This window comes from Aotus nancymaae, unplaced genomic scaffold (genome assembly GCF_030222135.1).
Source record: "Aotus nancymaae isolate 86718 unplaced genomic scaffold, 86718_ANA_hifiasm-v0.15.2.pri h1tg000003l, whole genome shotgun sequence".
NCBI lineage: Eukaryota > Metazoa > Chordata > Mammalia > Primates > Aotidae > Aotus > Aotus nancymaae.
Window position 1 is genome coordinate 13,776,550 of NW_026988414.1, and position 14,921 is coordinate 13,791,470.

At 37.6% G+C, this 14,921-nt stretch overlaps 1 long non-coding RNA gene across 1 annotated transcript in view; it reads right to left on the reverse strand.

Annotated features, from left to right (window-relative positions):
• Nucleotides 1-4,286: 4,286 nt before the first annotated feature.
• Nucleotides 4,287-14,921, reverse strand: part of LOC135274824 (uncharacterized) — a 238,276-nt gene continuing 227,641 nt past the window's right edge. The window contains exon 6 of the long non-coding RNA XR_010342554.1: nucleotides 4,287-4,662. This is a non-coding gene — a long non-coding RNA (uncharacterized LOC135274824). The remainder of the gene's footprint in view (nucleotides 4,663-14,921) is intronic.

The window sequence follows — 14,921 nt, forward strand, 5'->3', positions numbered from 1 at the left end:
TGCAGTTAATCAGACTCTTCCTAAGTGATGGCCAGAGAGCAGGAACATTAAAGCAAATTTGTTGGTACCACACAGCAATTGAGTTCAGGGTTACTAGGGAGGGCAGGATGGTGTCTATAACTTCTGATAAGGTATATGACTCAAAGGGATGTGTCTTCCTAAAATGTGAACACATCTGACACTAAACTCTTTATTTTGAACTGGGTGGCAGGAAGGCAGCCTGGTTCTTCCCATCTGTAAGACCTAAGGATCTGGCTGTTGACTCAGGCCATTTTCAACTTTCCCAGAAAAGAGACCACTCAAAGCAACTTAGATAATAAAGGGTACCTCAGATTTGAGTGAGGACTTCTCGATTCCAAAATTTTAGCAATTTCTATGATGACACACTGCCTCATTTAGAATTAAGAACTGCAGGCAAAGGGGCTCAAAGGATTTTGTTTTTTTTTTTTTTTTTTGAAACGGAGTCTCGCTCTGTTACCCAGGCTGGAGGGCAGTGGTGGATCTCGGCTCACTGCAACTTCCCCTTCCCAGGTTCAAGCAATTATTTGCCTCAGCCTCCTGAGAAACAAGAATTACAGGCACCTGCCCCCACACCTGGCTGATTTTTGTGTTTTTTTTTTTTTAGACGGAGTTTCATTCTTGTTACCCAGGCTGGAGTGCAATGGTGCGATCTCGGCTCACTGCAACCTCTGCCTCCTGGGTTCAGGCAATTCTCCTGCCTCAGCCTCCTGAGTAGCTGGGATTACAGGCACGTGCCACCATGGCCAGCTAATTTTTTGTATTTTTAGTAGAGACGGGGTTTCACCATGTTGACCAGGATGGTCTTGATCTCTTGACCTCGTGATCCACCCACCTCCACCTCCCAAAGTGCTAGGATTACAGGCATGAGCCACCGCGCCCGGCAGAATATTAAAGTTGAAGAAGACCTTGAAGTCCTAGATCAAGATTTATCAAACTTTAATGACCAAATTACCTACAGATGTTGTTAAAAATGTAGGTTCCGATTTAGTAGGTCTGGATGGGATTCTGAATTTTTAACAAACTTTCAGATGCTGGCTATTCTAGTTATCCACAGACATCATTCGGAACAACAAGACCTAAAATGCTTCCATCCTTTTGAGGATATAAAGAACACTTCAAAAAGGACAGCCCTTCCAGAATCATCATCTTCGCCAGCAGAGCTAAACTAAACTGAAAGGAGAAAAGGTAAGGTTTTGTTTGTTTTTACTTGTATTATTCTCACTAACACTACCTTGGAGTCAGTCAGGTCCAAATACAAATACCAGTCAGCCACATAGTATAAATTTTTAACTTTTTCAACCTTCTCACTCATAAAATGAAGTAAATAATTCCTTTACCTTGGCACCATTTATTGAATAGGGAATCCTTTCCCCATTGCTTGTTTTTGTCAGGTTTGTCAAAGATCAGATGATTGTAGTTGTGTGGTGTTCTTTCTGAGGCCTCTGTTCTGTTCCGTTGTTCTATATCTCTGTTTTGGTACCAGTACCATGCTGTTTTGATTACAGCCTTGTAATAGAGTTGGAAGTCAGGTAGCGTGATGCCTCCAGCTTTTTTTTTTTTTTTTTTGCTTAGGATTGTCTTGGCTATACAAGCTCTTTTTTGGTTCCTTATGAAGTTGAAGTTTACAGTATTTTTCCAGTTCTGTGAAGAAAGTCATTGGTAGCTTGATGGGGATAGCATTGAATCTATAAATTGCTACAAAAATTAACTCTAGATGGATTAAAGATTTAAACATGAGGCCTAACACCATAAAAACTTTAGAAGAAAACCTAGGCAATACCATTCAGGACACAGGCATAAGCAAGGACTTCATGACTAAAACACCAAAGCAATGGCAACAAAAGCCAAAATAGACAAATGGGATCTAATTAAACTAAAGAGCTTCTGTACAGCAAAAGAAACTATAAATAGAGTGAACCAGCAACCAACATAATGGGAAAAAATATTTGCAATCTACCCATCTGACAAAGGGCTTATATCCAGAATCTACAAAGAACTTAAACAAATTTACAAAAAAAAAAAACAAAAAAACACACAACCCCATCAAAAAGTAGGTAAAGGATATGAACAGACACTTTTCAAAACAAGACGTTTATGCGGCCAACAAACATATGAAAGAAAGCTCATCATCATTGGTCATTAGAGAAATGCAAATCAAAACCACATTGAGATACCATCTCACACCAGTTAGAAAGGCGATCATTAAAAAAATCAGGAGACAACAGATGCTGGAGAGGATGTGGAGAAATCGGAATGCTTTTACACTGTTGGTGGGAGTGTAAATTAATTCAACCATTGTGGAAGACAGTGTGGCGATTCCTCAAGGATCTAGAAATAGAAATACCATTTGACCCAGCAATCCCATTACTGGGTATGTTCCCAAAGGAAAATAAATTGTTCTATTATAAAGACACATGCACACGTATGTTTATTGTGGTACTGTTCACAGTAGCAAAGACTTAGAACCAACCCAAATGCCCATCAATGATAGACTGCATAAAGAAAATATGGCACATATACACCATGAAGTACTATGCAGCCATAAAAAAGGATAAGTTCATGTCCTTTGCAGGGACATGGATGAAACAGGAAATCATCATTCTCAGCAAACTGACACAGGAACAGAAAACCAAATACTGCATGTTCTCACTCATAAGTGGGCATTGAACAATGAGAACACATGGACACAGGGAGGGAAACATCACACACTAGGGCCGGCAGGTGGGGGGCTAGGGGAAGAATAGCAGGTGGTGGGGAGATAGGGGAATGATAGCATTAGGAGAAATACCTAATGTATATGATTGGGCAATGGATGCATCAAACCACCACCATGGCATGTGTATACCTATGTAACAAACCTACACGATCTGCACATGTACCCCAGAACTTAAAGTATAAAAAATAAATTTTAAAAAATAATAATTCCTCTATCTCACTAAGTTTTTTAAAAAACAAGAATTAAATGCGAAAATACATTTAAAGTTAATGATATGATATCTGGTACATAGTATATGTTTCATAAAATAGTCTTCTTTCTTCTTGCCATTAGCACCTGATACATATGTGAAACTAATGTACAAAGTTGCCACCCAAAAAAACAACAAAAGGTACTGGATGTTGAAGACTAATAGAAAGGCATACATTAGAGGAAATTTCCCCTTCCTTCCAAGCATTTAACAACCAAATATAACCAAATTTCCAAATTTAAAATTTTTTATTCTAAGAGCTACAACTCATGGTTATGCAAGTCAAGCTATGAAAACCTCTAGCAGTCCCTATACACTTCCTTGTTTCCACAACCTTGCATATTCGTGATAACCTTCAGGCAGGTAGCAATAAAACATGTGGACCAAGGGGAAACTTTTCTAATTTTTACAATGGTCCCTTTGGACTAGCATTTGTGTTACCTTTACTGACCCACTAGGTTTGACCTGCAAGAGACTTGTACAATTTTATAAGCATCTTTGCTGATCTTCTTTCTCTCTGCTCCCTGTCTGTCCTCAGAAGCACAGAACAAATTGTTTCTAAGATCCCTTTTTTTTTTTTTTTTTTTTTTGAGACAGAGTCTTCCTCTGTAACCCAGGCTGGAGTGCAGTGGTGTGATCTTGGCTCACTGCAACCTCTGCCTCCTGGGTTCAAGTGATTCTCCTGCCTCAGCCTCCAGAGTAGCTGGGATTACAGGTGTGTGCCACCACACCTGGCTACTTTTTGCATTTTTAGTAGAGTTGGGGTTTCACTATGTTGGTCAGGCTGGTCTCGAACTCCTGATCTCGTGATCTGCCTGCTTAGGCCTCCCAAAGTGCTGGGATTATAGGCGTAAGCCACTGCACCCAGCCATTTCTAAGACCTTTATTTATCAAATGCCCATCTTGTCTTTAGAAATCAAGGCACAGTTTAATGATTTTATGTCTATCTTGCACCTCACTTTCTCACTCAGTTCTCAAAAGCACTACTCAATCACAGTTGGCTATGAAGATCTACCTCATTTAAGATTGATCCAAAACTAATGAGATTAATTTATAACTAATAAAAATGTGCTTGTTAAAGATGACCTCCAAATTACTTCTAGTATGAAGCCAAAAGATCATATGCCAGTAATACCAAAATTCTGCCTTCAGGCACAGAAAATTTTCCCTTTATGGTGTCTAGGCAATGCATATAATATTTTATTAATTGAATATGCTTGTGCTCCAGACCTTCATGGAGAGCTCTAGTAAGCTGAACAGTACAAGGGCCATTTTTCATTAGAGTCAACTGCCATTTTGTGGTCTCTACTGAAATCAATTATTTCCACATACTTTTGCATTAAGTTCCACAACAATATTTTAAGTTAGGCACTATGAACAGCATTCCATCACTGTTGAAACAATACCTTAGAGAATCAAAAAAAATTCCTTAAAATCTCCAGCACATACGTTGTAGAGGCAGGGTCCCAAACTGGATCTCTAGGATTCTTCTTTCTTCTATTTTTATGTTTTCCATTTTAGAGCACCGTGGAGACTTGAAAAGACTCAACAGAGCTTGAATGGGTGAGCCACAGATGTTCTGACTTCTTCCCCACAGTCCATGCCACCTGGCACCACCTGGCCCTATGATCCAATGCCAGGTGGAAAGGCCACCTCATTCCATAACAATCAGAGCCTGCAATGAAAGCAGTGAAGCCAGCAGCTGCCCTTTCCTGTGTTCTGTTTTCATAGCAATTGCTGCTGAGATAATCAGATGTTTGTTCCAAGTGATAATTCCTTGTTTGTTTACCCTGGCCATTTGAGGCCCAAGCTAGGCCATGGCTGGCAAGATGAGAATTCAGCAGGGTGGCTTGTGACATCTGAGAGTGGGGAGGCAAAATTGGCACCAAGAGGTTTATGAAATGAGCAGCAGGTAAGGTTCAGGTTTTCTGATCTCCAAGAGGGAGGGAAAGTCCCAGATTTCAGGCATTTACTCTGAAAATTTGGGGGGTCTCTTATCAAAGGCAGAAATATGGGACATAGGCTCAGAAAACTGAGGGGTCCTCTTGGAGTTCCTTACCTTCTATTTGTCTTCTCTCCTTCAATGTAAAATGGAAGGATGATAAACAGTAATGCTGTGATCATTAAATTAGAAAATGCACTCATCTATTTGGAAAATGCACATTTCCTGGAGTGTCTGTGTGTCCAGCATGGGCCAGTTGCAGCAGAGACAATAGAGAATGACATAAGAATGGTAGCTACTCATATAGAGCTTAAAGCTTTGTATATATCCCAGTGTTTAACAAATATCATTTTTTATTACAATGCAATTGTACCAAGTGCTATGAAAATTATCCTGGAAACTCTCTCCTTTTTTGGCTTCTAGTGTGCCAAAATCTTCTCTTTTTCTCCTAACTTACTAACCTCTTTATATTTCCAAACACCAAAGATCCTTAAAATGGTCTAAAAAGCCCTATAAGATCTGTTTAGTTATTATCTCTTACTCCATAACTTATTGCTCTTCCTGTCACTGAGTGTACTTTGGTCACATGATCAATGACTGCTAGGCATGCACACCTACCTCTATTTCAACTGCTTGTTTCACTTCCACAAGAAATACTCTTACCTTAAGAATTTATAGGGCTTATTCTTTGGTCCCCCCGTCTGCTCAAATTTTACTTTTTCTTTGAGCCCTTCCCCAACCACCCTATTTTAAAATGCAACCCTGTTCACACCATTGCCACATGTGTCTTGCATTATTTTTTCCCATATCAACTACCAGCACCTGACATACTTTATATAATAACATAATAAGCACCAATAAGGTAAGCTAATAACTGTAAGTTCAGACTCAGTAAGGAGAGGGGCTTTCACCTCTTTTTATTCACTGCTGTATTTGCAAGTACTCATATAATGCCTGGCATGTAGCAGTTTTTTGGATAAATGTTTATTTAATACAGATATGAATGAATGAATAAATGAATGTGTAATAGAAGAAACAAAACTTGTCTGGGATTATTAAGAGTTTTAAGTTGTTTCACCTGTAAAAAGTGTTATATAGCTTTTACAGTGTTTTAATAACCTCGATCATAATTTCAATTATTGTTACTATTAGCGGACTTAGTAGGTTTCTGTAGTATCTGCATTAAGTAAATAAATGTATTCAGTTTCATGCTTACTGCACCTCCCTTTTCCAAACCATAGTTTCAATCATTCAGTGCGATGAAGTGAATTTTCTCTGATGGAGAAAATAGCTTTCCCTCCTTTGTACATTATGTACAACCAAATGTGGTTCTCCAATTCATTTGACAATACAACTAAACTTGGTCGTGTCCTAACAGGAATCATAAAAGCTAGGGGAAGTTTATTAACATTTGCATATATTATAGATTTTACCATGTACATTTTGAAAAAGCTGTGTTATGCATTTAATCAGACTCAGAACAGCCACGCAACAGAAGCTAATCTTGTTTTGCATATACCTCATTCATTTCAAAGACAGCTCCAAAACACATTACCTATATTTATTAAGCTCCACAATACCTTTGTGAACTGGGCACAGATCTCAACATCATTGCACAGGGAAAGATAGTGGTGTGTTTTGGAGACCAAATGGTCAAGTTGGGAATGAAACAAGGGTCCAAAATTGTCATTAGAAGCATTCTTTTATATCTTCTGGCAATTTTGCTTTCATTTTTAAAAATGCACAAATCAGTTGGAGGTATGATGAGTTACCCTTTCTGATACATATTTATATCCTGCTATTATGCTTTTTAAATTGTCCTGAGATGCTAGTCTGATATGCCTCCCCAATAAAGAAACAATGTGAGTTGGTATAGGGATATCAGTAATACAGAAAGGATTAGTAAGATTTTAATTCAATTCTGTAGTATAGCCAGAAATTTCTGAACACTTGATTCATGAATTTCTCAGTTTACAACTACAGACATCCAGAAAAAAAGGAAAACTCTAACATTCAGTTAAACATTAACATTGACTACGAACATCACTTGAAATACACCACAGCCCTTCAGTCTTCAGAATTTTCAGTTGGAATCTGAGATTTGACTTACCAGGTAAGCAAGGACAATTTTGTTTCCTTATCTGTAGAACTGAAATAGCAAAACTGGGTTTGTTTTCAAAGGGTTGGTATGATGATCAAATGCAATCATATTTATGACTTATTTTTGTGGATTAAAGAAATGTGTGAATATCATGATAAACATCATATTTGTGGTGAAAGGGGGTTGAACATCATTTTTTTTTTTTCTTGAGATGGAGTCTCACACTGTCTCCCAGGCTGGAGTACAGTAGCACGATCTCAACTCACTGCAACCCCTGTCTCCCAGGTTCAAGTGATTCTCCTGCTTCAGCCTCCCGAGTAGCTGGGATTACAGGCATGCACCTGCTAATTTTTGTGTTTTTAGTAGATGTAGGGCTGTTGGGCCCCACAGGGTCATGGGGTGTCCCTTATGCTGTGCTGAGGTGCAGGATCCAGGAAATAAAGAGACAGGACACTGAAGAACTGGTGAAGAGCATCTGGACTCAGGGGGCCCTGCCACCTGTGAGCAGAGATCAGCGAGAGCCCTAAATGCCCAGAAGCATCTGTATTTATTAGGTATAAGCAGGGGGCAGGGTCCTGAGTTAGGTCATCATCTATAGGCTTAGTAATACGGCATACATAATCACGTGTGTCACAAGTAAGGGGGCCACCCCATATATCATTTGGACAGAGAGGTGGGCTGTGCACAGTATGGGGCTGTGCCATGTGCAGTAGTAGAAGGTTGTGTACAGAAAAGGGGTCCACCCTCATTAGGTCACCGACGCAAGGAGGTGGGCTGTGTGCAAAAGGTGTTGTATACAATGCTTCTTATCTAGGGGCTGGAGACTTCAAAGGATTTCTAATAGAAGGATACTGTAAGCCAATGAAGTGCAAGCTGACAGACTTGTGCTCTTCTCTGAGCTATTTATGGGAGGATGATTTGAGCTAGCACAGAAGCAAGAAAAGACTGACAGGGTGTACAGCCACCATGACTGGTCACACCAGAGGAGTTCTCCCTCGGTTATTTCCAGGATCTCAGGCCTGAGGCTTACTTTAAACAGGAACTGGATGCAAGGTACTACAACTCCTTCATCAGAAGGAGAGGCTCTTGCTCCAAGCCTGCCATACAGCGTATGCCCTTTCAGGCAGGGACGCCACCACCTGGGTCTTTGGTTCTTGTCCTGCTCTGGGTAGTTTCCCATGTACTGCTTCTGTTCTGTGACTGCTCTAGGCATTCTTCCTACTACAAACTACTATATGGTTATATAGAAGGATTCTATAAATCAGCACTAAATGTGTCAGTACAGCTCCGACTACAATACCTATATGATTATATAGAAAGATTATATAGAACTAAGTATGCTAGATATAAGTATTAAGTATGATTATATAAGCTAGATATATGTAAGCAGTAAGTTATACTTCAGGCACTAATTCTATAAACTAATAAATGATTAAATATGAAGGATTATATAAAGGAAATAGCTGAGTAATAACACCATAAACTAAGATATTCTTTAGGCACTAATTGTACCTGGGGTCTGGACAGTCGTCCTTCCTCGGTGCCCATAGAGGGTGTTACCCATGAGTAGTGAGGAACTTTCACCATGTTGGCCAGGCTGGTCTTAAACTCCTGACCTCAAGTGATCCACCTGCCTTGGCCTCCCAAAGTAGCTGGGATTGCAGGTGTGAGTCATTGTGCCCAAATCCCATTTTTTTTTTTTTCTCAAAATGATGTATAGGACAATACTCCAGAACACTATTCTTCACAAATATCAATCACTTTCATAGTTCTCATAAAAAATGCAGTTATCCATGACACTGTTAGCCTATCTATGTAATGCAGATGCTAACTTTAAAGAGCAAACCAAGAATAAGGGTTACAAAAAGAATTTGGCCAAGGGATGGAGTTTCTTGCATAAGACATCTCTGTGCACGTGCACACATGCACGTGCACACACACACACACGCACACAGATGAAATTAATTTACATGAATTAAGCCTTCACTAATATCACTAAATGCCATTTATTGAAACATCTGTTTATATTTTAAAATATTTTTAAGCTATAACAAACTACATTTAAATAACCATGGCTAATTTTTTTTAGAAAAATGAAAAAGTATAGCTCTGTGTAAAAATATTGTAGGACTTTTTTTAACATAAAAAGCATTCATAATATATTTAAGTAATCATTTAACTAGATCTGATTAATTAGATATAGCTATCACTCCCCCAGTAATTCAACTGTGATATTTTACTATCATCATCAATGCTGAACCTATTGGGATCTCAACTCTTTGGAGTAATATTAAATACTTCCTTCTCCCTTACTTCTGGAAAGGGAGGACAAGAAGGTTGGTAAACCTTATTATTTCACATTTTTACAGAGCAGGTGCCTTCATATTTATGGAGGAATTAATGAATTAATCTTTTATTGTGACATTAAAAATAAGAATTTTGTTTAGTGTTTCAGGGAAGAGATATTAAACTTTCTGATTATCTCATTTAATGCCTTGAGTTGAGTCCTGTATCTCCATTTTACAGCCAGAAAAAACCGAATCCATGAAAAAGACACTGGGAATGGCTTTTTTTATTTATACTAGGGTATAAAATTATTGACAAATAAAGAGCCAAGCTTGGTGGTTCGCTCCTGCAGTCCCAGCACTTTAGGAGGATGAGGCAAGAGTATTGCTTGAGTCCAGGAGTTTGAGACCAGCTTGGAACACTTAGTGAGATCCCATCTCTACAAAAAAACTGAAAAATTAGCCAGATCCAGAAGCAAATGACTGTGGTCCCAGATACTTGGGAGACTAAGGTGGTAGGATTGCTTGAGCCTAGGAGGTTGAGGCTGCAGTGTGCCATGATCATGCCACTGCACTCTAGCCTGGGCAACAGAGCAAGACTGTCAATTAAAATAAAATAAAATAAAAGACAGATCAATCTCTGCTTTAAAAAATTTACACTTTACAAATTTACATATTAAATGGGTATAAATATATGAACTGGCTCACCTGCTAAGGTACTTGCACCCCTGCAATCAGTCTTCAAGAGATTCTCAGATTGATCCTTTTAAAATCCAAGTCGTATCATGTCACTCATTCTCCATGACATTTTCCATCTTTCCCAGAGCAAGAGCCAGTGTTCACAATTGCTTCAGTACCCTACATGGTCATTCTGTCTTAAACCGTATTAACTAACAACCACTCCCTGCCTCACTTCATCCACTCACAAAACCCAGACTCTGATGCTGTTCTTCAAATACAAGTGCATTTCTGCTTCAGAACCTTTTCTGCTTAGATTCACATTACTAACTCCAGTGTTTCTTTAAGTGTGCTTAAATGCCCACTTATGGAAAGGTGCCCTCAAAGCAGTAGGCCTGGTCTACGCTCCCCAGGGCTAGAGCATGCAGCCCAGAAGTGCTGAGCCCTTGGCCCCATAAAGTCATCCAGAAACAAAGCCAGTTGACTGAACACCACTTATACCACTGTCAGACACTCAAGGGCATCAAAGAATATAAAGGGATAAACCCTTATCCAAAAAACAGCAACTTCAAAGATTGAAAGAATATCGGCTCACACAGATGAGAAAGAACCAGCACAAAAACCTTAGCAACTCAAAGAACCAGAGTATCTTCTTACCTACAAATAACTATACTAACTCCTCAACAATGGTTCTTAAACAGATGAAATTGCTGGAATGATGGATATAGAATTCAGAATCTGGATGGCAATGAAGAACATTGAGGTTCAGGAGAAAGTTGAAACCCAAGCCAAGGAATCTAGAGAATCCAGTGAAAAGGTATAAGAGCTAAAATATGAAATAGCTATATTAACATAAAAACAAACTGATGTGATAGAACTGAAAAATTCATGATAAGAATTTCATAATATAACACGAAGTATTAACAACAGAATAGACCAAGCTGAGGAGAGAATCTCAGAACTTGAGGAATGGTTCTTCAAATCAGTTCAGCCAGACAAAAATAAAGAAAGAAGAATAAAAAATAATGAACAAGACTTCAGAGAAATATGGGATTACATAAAGAGACCAAACCTATCACTCAATGGCATTGCTAAAACAGAGGGAGAGATAGATAGCAAGCAACTCAGAAATCTTATTTGAGTATATTGTCCGTGGAAATTTTCCCAATCTTGCTAGAAAGTTCAACATTCAAATTCAGGAAATTCAGATAATCTCTGTAAGATATTATACAAGATGACCACTGCCAACTCAAACTGCAGTTAGATTCTCTAAACTCAACATGAAAGAAAATAATATTATAACATTCTAGACAGCTGGAAAGAAGAGGTAGGTCACCTACAAGGAGAACCCCATTAAGCTAACCGTGAGCATTCAGCAGAAACTCTACAAGCCAGAAAATATTGGGGCCTGTATTCAGCATCTTTAAAGAATAGAAATTCCAACCTAAAAGTTTATATCCAGCCAAACTAAACTTCATAAGTGAAGGAGAAATAAAATCCATTTCACACAAGCAAATAAATAATAAGAGAGTTCATCACCATAAGAGCTGACTTACAAGACGTCCTTAATGGAATGCTAAACATGGAAACAAAAGACTATTACTGTCCACAACAAAAACAAACAATCCTATCAGTATATTGATATGCTATGATTTTTGTACATTAATTTTGTATCCAGAAACCTTGCTGATGCTGTTTATCAGATCTAGGAACTTTTGGACAGAGACAATAAAATAGGTATAAAATCATATCACCTGCAAACAGAAATAGTTTGACTTACTCTGTTACTATTCGGATTACTTTTATTTCTTTCTTTTGCCTGATTGCTCTGGCTAGGACTTTCAGTACTAGGTTGACTAGGAGTAGTGATAGTGGACAATCTGGTTTTGTTCCAGTTCTCAAGCAGAATGCTTTTCGCTTTTGCCCATTCAGTATGATATTGGCTGTGGATTTGTCATACATGGTTCTTATTATTTTGAGTTATATTCCTTCAATGCCTGCTTTATTAAGGCTTTTAAACATGAAAAGATGCTGAGTTTAATCAAATACTTTTTTCCGCATCTGTTGAGATGATCATGTAGAGTTTATTTTTAGTTCTATTTATGTGATGAATCACATTTATTGATTTTCATATATTTAACCAAACTTGCAACCAAGAGATAAAGTCTACTTGATCCTGGTGTATTTGCTTTGTGATATACTGCTAGATTCGTTTTCTGGTATTTTGTTGAGGAATTTTGCATCTAATTTCATCAAGGATATTGGCCTGAAGTTTTCTTTCATGCTGTGTCTATGAAAGGTTTTGGTATCAAGAAATGTTGGACTCACAGAGTAAGTTCAAGAAAGAGTCACTCCTCTTTGATTTTTTGAAATAGTTTCAGTGAGAATGGTACCAACTCTTCTTTATATATCTGGAAGAATTTGGACATCAATCCATCTGGTTTGAGCATTTCAGTTTGGTAGGCTTTTTATTACTCATTCAATTTTGAAATGTTATTGGTCTGTTCAGGGATTTCATTCCTTTCTGCTTCAGTCTAAAGAGATAGCATGTTATCAGGAACTTATCCATTTTTTTCTAGGTTTTCTATTTTCTGTGCATAGAGATATTTGTACTAGTCTGTCATGGTTTTTTTTTTATTTCTATGGGGCTGGTAGTAATATTCCCTTTAGCATTTCTGACTTTGCTTATTTGTATCTTCTCTCTTTTTTCCTTAATAATCTAACTAGTGGTCTATCAATTTTATTCATTCAAAGAAGCAACTTCTTGTATCATTGATCTTTTGTATGGATTTTCACATCTCAATTTAATTCATTTCAGCTCTGGTTTGGTTATTTTGTGTCTTCTGCCAGCTTTGGAATTGGTTTGTTCTTGGCTTTCTAGTTCTCCAAGATGAGATGTTAGGTTGTTCATTGGAGATATTTCTAATTTTTATGTGCATGTTTAGCACAACAATCTTTTCTCTTAACACTGCTTTAGCTGTGTCCCAGAGTCTTTGTTATATTATAACTTTCTTTCCATTAGTCTTTACTTTGGTCTTAATTTCATTGTTTACTAAAAAGTTATTCAGGAACAGATTGTTTAATTCTTATGTAATTGTATGGTTTCCAACACACAGAGTGCCAAATCAAAAATGGCAATAGCATTCACAGTAGCCACAGGATAAAAGAATATTTAGGAATGTAACAAAGCAAGGGGATGAAAGACCTCCACAAGGAGAATCACAAACACTGGTGAAGGAAATCAGAGATGACACAAACAAATGAAAAAACATCCCTAGTCAAAGTTAGAAAGAATCAATGTTGTTAAAATGACAGTGCTACCCAATGCAATATACAGATTCAACGCTATTCCTATCAGACTACCAAAGAGATTCTTCATAAAATTAGAAAAAAAAAAAACTATTCTAAAATTCACTTGGAAGCAAAACAAAAAGCTGGACTAGCCAGAGCGGTCCTAAGCGAAAAGAACAAAGGATGTATCACATTACCTGATCCTAAAAGATATTACAAGTTTACAGTAACCAAAACAGGATGGTACTGGTACAAAAACAAACACATAGACAAATAGAACAGAATAGAGAGTGCAGGAAGAAGGCCAAACTCCCGCAACCATCTGATCTTCAAACAAGTGGATGAGGACAAGAAATGGGGATAGGGTTCCCTATTCAATAAATGGTGCTGCAATAAAGGGATAGCCATAGTCAGAAGATGGAAACTGGACCCCTTTCCTACACCACATAGAAAAATCAACTCAAGATTGATTAAAGACTTACATGTAAAATTTAAAAATACTAGAGCTTGAACAAATCCTAAGAAATACCATTTGATACATAGGTCCTAGCAAAGATTTTATGATAAAGTCACCAAAGCAATTACAACAAACAACAAAAATTGACAATTGAGATCTAATTAAATTGAAGAGCTTCTAAACAGCAAAAGAAACTATCAACAGAGTAAATAGACAATCCACAGAATTGGAGAAAATATTTGTGAACTCTGCATCTGACAAAGGTCTAATGTCCAGAATCTACAAGTAACTGAAACAAATTAACAAGCACAAACAAACAATACCATTTAAAAAACTGGGCAAAGGACACAGACACTTTCAACAAAAGGCATACACATGACCAGCAAGCATATGAAAAAATATTGAACATCATTGATTATTTAGGAAATGCAAATCAAAACCACAATGAGATATTATCTCACATCAATCAGAATGGCTATTAAGAAGTCAAAAAAAGTTACAGATGCTGGTGAAACTGTACAGAAAATTTACATTCCCACAACTTATACACTGCTGGCATTAATGTAAATTAGTTCAGCCACTGTGGAAAGAAGTTTGGCAATTTTTCAAAGAACTTAAAACTATCATTTAACCCAACAGTGCTATTATTGGATTTATACCCAAAATAATATACATCATTCTGCCAAAAAGACATGCATGCCTGTTCATTGCAGCACTGTTCACAATATTAAATACATGGAATTAACCTAGAAGTCTACCAGTGGTAGATTGGATAAAGAAAATGTGGTACATATACACCATAGAATACTACACATCCATAAGAAAGAACAAAATCATGTCCTTTTCAGCAACATGAATGGAGCTAGAGGCCATTATCATAAGTGAATTAACACAGAAACAGAAAACCACAACTGCACATTCTCTCTTATAAGTGTGAGCTAAATATTGGAGTACACATGGACACAAATAAGTGAACAATAGACACTAGGGCCTTACTTGAGGGTGGACAGTGGGAGGAAGGTGAGGATCGTAAAATGAAGAATTGTCTATTGGGTACTGTGTTCATTAGATTGGATGAAGAAATAATCTGTACAGCAAACATCTGCTACAGATGTTTTACCCATGTAACTACTTGGCACATGTACCCTGAAACCTGAAATTTGGAGGAGAAAAGTAAGAA